This window comes from Rhincodon typus, chromosome 25 (genome assembly GCF_021869965.1).
Source record: "Rhincodon typus isolate 14 chromosome 25, sRhiTyp1.1, whole genome shotgun sequence".
In the NCBI taxonomy this organism is placed as follows: Eukaryota; Metazoa; Chordata; class Chondrichthyes; order Orectolobiformes; family Rhincodontidae; genus Rhincodon; species Rhincodon typus.
The window spans coordinates 17,264,433-17,271,295 of record NC_063356.1 but is presented as its reverse complement, the minus strand read 5'-3'; the positions used below and the strand labels follow the sequence as shown (position 1 = coordinate 17,271,295).

The window sequence follows — 6,863 nt, the reverse complement described above, 5'->3', positions numbered from 1 at the left end:
CGGATTGCAGATGGCGGAAGTGTCAGAGGATGATGCATTGGATCCGGAGGTTGGTGGGGTGGTAAGTGAGGACGAGGGGGATTCTGTTTTTGTTGTTATTGCGGGGAGGGGGTGTGAAGGATGAGTTGCGGGAAATGCGGGAGACACGGTCGAGGGCGTTCTCGACCACTGAGGGTGAGGAAGTTGCAGTCCTTGAAAAACGAGGACATCTGAGATGTACGGGAGTGGAATGCCTCATCCTGGGAGCAGATGCGGCGGAGGCGAAGGTATTGGGAATAGGGAATGGCATTTTTGCAGGAAGGTGGGTGGGAGGAGGTGTATTCTAAGTAGCTGTGGGAGTCAGTGGGCTTGAAATGGATATCGGTTTCTAGGTGGTTGCCAGAGATGGAAACAGAGAGGTCCAGGAAGGGGAGAGAGGTATTAGAGATGGTCCAGGTGAACTTAAGGTTGGGGTGGAAGGTGTTGTTGAAGTGGATGAACTGTTCGAGCTCCTCGTGGGAGCACGAGGCAGCGCCAATACAGTCATCAATGTAACGGAGAAAGAGGTGGGGTTTAGGGCCAGTGTAGCTACGGAAAGTAGAACTGACTGGATTGCTCTGCAGAGTGTCACCATGGACTCAATGTACCAAATACCCTATTTTTGTGCTACAATTGACAATGACTCTTAATATATACAGTCTACTCTTGTACTGTAATATAACTGGTTATTCCCATTGTTCAAGAGCGTGATCTTTTAACTATTGTGTTGCAACAGTTAAGTTAGGAGTATTGTACCTAGAATTCTAAAATGTGGAACCAAAGGAAGACCTTCTTTAATCTGAATACTGTTTGTTCAACAGCAGGGTGGTGATTACTAGCATGCACCAGCAAGTTGAACATTAGTTCCTCAACTTGTTACCATGTCAACAAAGATTTGAGAGTAACTCATAGCCCCATTGTTCACAGCCCCACAAGAAAATGGCGTGGCAGCTCTGACAATTCTAATGTAGACCGAGGCCAAGTAACTCCCCTGTTCCACAGTTCAAGGTTCAGGAATAGAGGGAGGTGGTACATTTCACAAATTCTTTGTTCCTGTTAGATTGTCATGGGAATTTTGGTCTTTTGCTGGGGCTATGCAAACATTTTTATTCGTATTTCAAATTGATATGAACTTTAACCTCTATCTTGTTCCTCAACAGCTACTGTTCTTAACCTATAAATTCTATTTTGCAAAGTTTTTCAGGAAAGGAGAAGTGTTTTTGTTTCGAAATTTAAGTTGTTTTTTTTTCTGCATTTAGTATTCTTTATCGTATGCCTTGATTGGAATCTTAATTTTGTGCACAGCAATTTCTGTCTAGCTGTAATGCTGGAACCTTCCTTTTCCCAATTGTGAAAATTGTCATTAGGCACAGGATTGAATATCAGTCAGGAAGTCTGACCCGTAAAAATGAAGTAGAGTTGGACTGTATCAGTGCATCAGCCTGACACCAACTATCTTGCTGTCTCCTGGGAAGGTGACAGGTTTGTGAACGATAATTTCAGACTTCCAGCAGGGGAGATGGTATGTCTTTCTCTCCAGTCAAATACTTGATGCCTGAAGGAAGCCAGATAATTTTTCCTCATCAGTTGCTGCAAGATGTAGCTTTAACCTGCAACTCAAAAAAATGTGCAGTTAACGGACCATTCACCTGTGCCTCCTGCAAAGAGGTAGAAAGGGCCTGGAGAAGAAAGATTGAAGAACAGCAAGTGCTGCAAGATAAATGATCATCCAGTGGGACCACTGAACTGCTTTCCAGTTTTTACCCTCCACCCATAACACAAATTTTCTTTGTCTGTCTGACTACTTGTAAGTGTGTGTAAGGGAGTTTTATAAGGTGGTTAGGCTTTTACCTCACAGGGTTATAGTCAACAGTTCATACTTGTTTCGGAAGGATGTAGGCCTGAAACATCAGCCTTCCTGCTCCTCTGATGCTGCTTGGCCTGCTGTGTTTGTCCAGCTCTGCACCTTGTTGTCTCTAGTTCATACTAGTTGATGTGGTTAGATTCTATTTGAAATATATAGTCATTCTTGTAAGTACAGAAACATTGTCCATGTTTTTCGTTGGCCTGCATCAATCTAACAGGTCATTTGAGGGTTTTTTCCATGCTTTGATTAAAATGCTTAACTTCTGTGACCACTCTGGGAATAGCTCTAGCTTGATTTCCAGCACACTACCTCAGTGAGGTCTGATAGTTGCCAGTCCTGCAGACAGAGTTCTGCATGGCTCAGGTTAGTTTTTTTTTTGCTATCACATCTCTGGGTTGCTTCACTATGTTATAGATGCTATTTAATTCCAAACAATGTGTGTTCAAGCTATTCTGCAAAGTTTAAAACACTGTCCAAGTTATACTGCTGTGCTTCAATCTCAATGGTTTTCCTCACTGTCTAATCATAGTGGTGGTATTGTGAGGAATTATCCTGAGTTTCAGCAAAGCATTGGAGATGATAGAAAACGATGCTGGGACACAGGAGTAGGTACATGACAAAATGGAAAGTATGGACAGAGCAACAAAATGTGTAAATGTAAGCTGGAATAAAGGCAGCAAGAATGCATTAAATTGTAGTGAACAGAAAAGAGGAAGAAGAAGACAGGTCAATAAATAAAGATGAGTGGGGAATGGCCGATTGTGAGCATGAGGAATTAAATGCGTAGAGATAACAGTTCAAAGAGGGAGAAAGTCACAGATGCATTAAGTGAGAATGGATGACGAAACCATGTTTTCATGAGGAAAAGTTGTGGGTGGAACCAAAAAAAGACAGTAAGGTTGCAGAATGCAATTAGTAGAGTCGGTGGAATATAAAGCTAGGAGTGATATTTTTCCAAATCATGCCAGTTTACTATTTACAATGGATTTTAAAATTTCTTTATATATTACACTGTCCTGTACTCTCAAAACCCATATACAAGAACAACAAGTGCCCATAATTTTAGTTGAGTAAAATTGCAAATAATTTCAAATAAACTAAAGGAATATATTCAATTGGATTAAATTGACCACACAATGATGAGAGACTGAAAACATACTGCATATTCAGACTTCTTGTGAGTAATATTCTGGACAGTAACATGCAATATTAGCTCTAAATATCTTGAATTAAAGAGCTATTCATGTAAGATTCATTCTTTGAAGCAACATTTAAACTCTGCCATGATGGATTGAAAGGTGGATGTTGAGCTGGCAAAACAGTTCATCCTGCAACTAAACATCTCCACAGAAGAACAACTAGCTTTTGTAATATTATTTTCTCCTCATAGAGCATATTGCACACTTCATGGAAAGTATTTGCCTATCAGTTCATTTTTTAATGACACACTGTTAAACTCAAATTTGTGCAGAAGTCTGAACTTAGGAACTACAGTTGATTTACTCATATACAACTTGTTTCCATTGAATATACTCCTGCAGCTAATTGGCAGGACAAGTTTTTATTTCTTGAAATTCATTTCAAATTTTCCAACAGTTGTATATTCAAAAATGAACTGATTGAATTCAACAATTGAACATTTCTAAAGTTTTTGGAAGCACCTGTTCCCCTTTTGTTAAATCTATTAATGCCCTCAGTAGAGTTTTAAAATTACAGATGTGACTTTAAAAAGTCATAAGGGCTCAGAATCTTCTATCTCCTTTGGGGAATTTCCCTGCTTCTTCCTGCTGTTGAATCAGATGTAGTGTTCCAGTATCTTGTCAGCTCAAGTAGTGTAAGCCCAGAAAGAAAGCCTATTGTGAGTCACACTCAATATTTAAATTATAGAACATACAGCAGTACAACACAGTACAGGCCCTTCAGCCCATTATGTTGTGCCGACCTATTATGCTACTCTAAGATCAAACTACCCTGCATACCCTACATTTTACATGTGCCTGTCCAAGAGTCTCTTAAATGTCCCTAATATATCTGACTCCACTACCACAGCTGGTAGCACATTCCACACACCCACCACTCTCTGTGTAAAGAACCTACCTCTAACATCTACCCTATACCTTCCTCTAATCACCTTAAAATTATAGCTCCTTGTAATAGTCATTTCCGCCCTGGGAAAAAGTCTCTGGCTATCCACTCTTATCTATGCCTCTCATCATCTTGTGCTGCTCTATCAAGTCACCTCTCATCCTTCTTTGCTCCAATGAGAAAAGCCCGAACTGCCTCAACCTTTCCTCATAAGATGTGGTCTCCACTCCAGGCAGCATCCTGGTAAATTTCCTCTGCACTCTCTCTAAAGCTTCCACATCCTTCCGATAATGAGGCGACCAGAACTGAACACAATATTCCAAGTGTGGTCTAACCAGGGTTTTATGAAAGCCAACACACCATACGCCTTCTTAACAACCCTATCAACTTGGGTGGCAACTTTGAGGGATCTATGGATCTGGACCCCAAGATCCCTCTGTTCCTCCACACTGCCAAGAATCCTGCCATTAGCCCTGTATTCTGCATTCAAATTTGACCTTCCAAAATGAATCACTTCACACTTTTCTGGGTTGAATTCCATCTGCCACTTCTTTGCCCAGCTCTGCATCCTGTCAATGTCCCGTTGCAATCTACAACACTATCCACAACTCCACTAACCTTTGTGTCATCAGCAAACTTACTAACCCACCCTTCCACTTCCTCATCCAAGTCATTTAGAAAGATCACAAACAGCAGAGGTCCCAGAACAGATCCCTGCAGAACAGCACTAGTCACCAAGCTCCAGGCTGAATACTTTCCATCTACTACCACCCTCTGTCTTCTAACGGACAGCTAATTCTGTATCCAGACAGCCAAATTTCCCTGGATCCCATGCCTCCTTACTTTCTGAATGAGCCTACCATGGGAAACCTTATCAAATATCTGCACATGAACTTTTGAGTAAGGTTATGGTTGCCCTTCCCAGGTCATTCAAGGGCTGCCTAACTTATTTGAACACGCCCTTCCTTTCTCCCTGAGGTCAGTCTGATAAGATTGACCAAGCATTTAACTTGGTTAATCTAAACTGACAGCTCAGTGCAGCACTGAGACCAGACTGTATTGTAGGGTGTGCCTTTTTTTGATAGCAACATTAAATTAAGGTCCTATCTGCCTCTTAGACTGGATGCAAAAGATCTGAAATCCTTTTATGATGAAATGTCTGCAGTTTCTGAACAACAATTATTCCTTTACTGACACTGCGAGGGGTCACTAACTAGTCATTTGTTCTATTGCTGCTTGAACAAACATGTAAATTAGTTTGCATACAGTAATGATTGTGTGGCTGATAACAGTAACAATAAAAGTAATTCACAGCAAAGCCCAATGGGCTGTCCAGAGGGTGTAAAGTTGTTACATATTACAAATCTTTCTTGGGCCTCAGATGATGTATTGCTCCTACTTCTGTCTCTGCTTAGCTTGTCCCAGGATTTTGTTGTTGTCCCAGTCGAATTGGTGGTTCTCCTTATCCACGTTGATTGAGATGAGTGAGTATTGGTTGACCAGAGACAGGCATGGAAATTCCTAGAAGCCTGGCACTCCAAGAAGAAAGCCATTAATAAACACATAGAACTCGACCCCATATACATTCCACTACGAAGGAAAACCGGAAGTGAGGCAATCCATGGACTCCAAAGTTTAAAAACCAGGTGGGAAACCACACCGACGCTTCTTCGGAGGCTGCACTGATGATGTTACCCAGCATGGCAACTAAATGTCTGCGGAACAACAAACCAGCTTGGCGAGCCAACCAACCTCAACAACCACAACCCGAGCTACAAATCTACTCCAAAACCTTAGAGTTACTTTCATACTCTATTTATCCAAATTATACTGCATCTGCCATTGATTTGCCCACTCACCCAACCTGTCCAGATCATGCTGAAGGATCTCTGCATCCTTGTCATAGTCTAACCTCGTCTATTTTCCTCTTCTTAATCAATCCCTTGGTCCTTCATTGCTGAATTCTAAACTGCTCCAAATCCTCAGATTTATTATTTTTCTTGGCCAATCTTTATGTTTTTTCCTTGGATCAGATACTATTGCTTATTTCCATTGTAAGCCATGGATTGGCCCTCTTACCCGTTCTGGTTTTGGGACAGACAGGAATAAACAGTTGTTACAGTTCCCCTATGTTTTCCTTGACTGTTTGCCATTGGCGCAGTGCCCTCATGCAGTCCTTGAATGTTTGCCAGCTGTACTTTAGCTTCCAGGGAACAGAGTGTTCTAAAATTTCTTTAAACAGAGTCAGGTCGCGACCAGGAACGACATAATAGGAGCTTAATGCACGGATTGTGTCCTGCAGCAATGGCAGTGAATCAAGAGTAGGCTGGTGAAAGCAGGCCGGTGAGGCAGCCCAGAGCAAGACGCTGGCAGTGGCATGTCATGGGCTGGAAAGCCCAGAGTGGAGGCATGGCGAGGGCTGTAAAGCCGAGTGGGACTGCAGCCGTGCAAAGGAAAGTTGGACATTCTTAAGTTATCTTTTTTTCCTTATTTTATTCTAGGTTAATGTGAATCAGGCCATATATGTATACACGTGACAATAAATGATTCAATGAGATTTAGTTCTAATGAGGATTCAGATACACTCATTAATGGCCTACTCCTACTCCTATGTTAGGTGTGTGTCAGAGTGATGGGACAGTGTTCCGAATGGCCTCTTTTGTACATGGAGCATGAGCTGAATCAAAGGAGGTGATAATAGGATGGATGGCAAAAACCTTGGTCAGAGATGTACAGCATGGAAACAGATACTTCGGTCCCACTTGCCGATGCAGACCAGATATCCTAAATTAATCTAGTCCCATCTGCCAGCATTTGACATATATCCTTCCAAACCCTTCTTATTCATATACCCATCCGGATGCATTTTAAATGTTCTAACTGTTCCAGCCCC

The 6,863-nt window shown here is 41.7% G+C and overlaps 1 long non-coding RNA gene across 1 annotated transcript in view; it reads left to right on the top strand.

Moving 5' to 3' along the window:
• Nucleotides 1-6,743, top strand: part of LOC125486060 — a 13,654-nt gene extending 6,911 nt beyond the window's left edge. Inside the window, exon 3 of the long non-coding RNA XR_007264737.1 lies at nt 5,386-6,743. This is a non-coding gene — a long non-coding RNA (uncharacterized LOC125486060). The remainder of the gene's footprint in view (nt 1-5,385) is intronic.
• Nucleotides 6,744-6,863: the final 120 nt, after the last annotated feature.